This window comes from Tupaia chinensis, unplaced genomic scaffold (genome assembly GCF_000334495.1).
Source record: "Tupaia chinensis unplaced genomic scaffold, TupChi_1.0 Scaffold000468_1, whole genome shotgun sequence".
Lineage (NCBI taxonomy): Eukaryota > Metazoa > Chordata > Mammalia > Scandentia > Tupaiidae > Tupaia > Tupaia belangeri.
Window position 1 is genome coordinate 1,097,243 of NW_006159977.1, and position 1,458 is coordinate 1,098,700.

At 45.3% G+C, this 1,458-nt stretch overlaps 1 protein-coding gene across 1 annotated transcript in view; it reads right to left on the bottom strand.

Annotated features, from left to right (window-relative positions):
• SNX9 (sorting nexin 9) overlaps window positions 1-1,458 on the bottom strand; it is a 111,460-nt gene that overhangs the window by 39,315 nt on the left and 70,687 nt on the right. The window lies entirely within an intron of this gene.

Consider the following 1,458-nt stretch of genomic DNA (forward strand, 5'->3'; position numbering starts at 1 on the left):
CATCTCCTATACAAAAAACCCCTCAAAAAAAAAAAAAAAAAAAAAAAAGAAAAAGAATGAAATCTCAGTTTATCATGGAGCAAATGTTGTCACCGTGACAAGGACAGTCACAGCCTCACAGTGCTATTATCTCCAAGGAGCCCTAAAGTACTCAAAAACCTAAAGTGAATGTCATCTTGATATAAAAAATGACCTCGTCTTCAAAAAGAATTCTGAGGTGCAATTATTTTATTTATTTGTTTATTTTTTAGATTTCTGTCACAGGGTGTGTGTCTTCACCTGGAAGAGAGACAGTGAGAGGGAAAGTGAGAAACCACCTTGGGGGGTGGTCACACCCTTCTCCTCCATTCTCCTTTAGGAATTTTAGGCATGCATGCACACATGCCTGGTGTGTTTTCCAAGCTGCCAGGTCCAGGACTCAAACCACAGAGCTGGCAGATGGGGTCCAATGCCTTAATCACCACACCACTTACTGGCCCAGGCCCCACTGTTTTTCATTTTTGGTTTTTGCCGTAGGGTGCTTGTGCTTGCTGGGGACAGGAAGAGGGAGGGAGACAGAGAGTGAGTGAGTGTGAGAGGGAGAGAGAGATGGAGGGAGGGAAACTGAGCAATCACCCCCCAGGGCAGAGGGCCACACCAATTCCCTCTGCATTATCCCCTGAGATTTTGAGCATGCTTGCACATGCGCTTGGTGTGATTTTTAAGCCGCTGGGCCCAGGACTCAAACTGCGGTCGGCCACGTGGGAGCTCAGCGCATTAACCACCTGCTGGCCTCCGCAACCTCATTCTTATACACTAACATGAAGCTGGTTTTGGAGTGGCCACACATAGCCCAACAGGCAGGAGGAGTGATAGGCAGAGTTCACCAAGCCAGTCTATAAGCTACGAGGCGACCTCACAGTCTGAGGGTAACTGCAATTAAAGTGTAAGTTTATTTTGGCACAAATGTCTTAAATCCATGCACAGTTTTTTCATAATACATTTTCCATGAGCTTCCTGAGGACTTCTTGTACATGACATTTCTATATTTATAAAAATGTGTCGAATGGAAAATAATCTACAAATATTCAAGTTTTGATTTAGTGCTTACGAATAGTAATGCAGGGTTATAGGTATTTTCCAGCATTTTGTTTTTTAAATGATTTAAACTGAAAATAGCACAGGTAGTTTTCCCGTGAACTGGTAACAGTGAAGGAGCTGAGCCGTGTAGCTGCACCGAAGCGGGCTTAGTAAGTGACTACCTCTGTTCTGAAAGCAGAGGTGAGCTTGACAAGCACGGCACCCCAACATCAGTGAGCGGGGGACTTTCTTGAGCCTACCAAACAAAACTGCTAGCAGCTGACAGGCCGCTGGAGGTGGGCACTCCAGCAATGGCCAAATAAGGAGATCATTAACCCGATGCTAACGTGGACAGCTCTGACCAAGACAGCCACATCTATGCTCTGGAAATCAACCAAC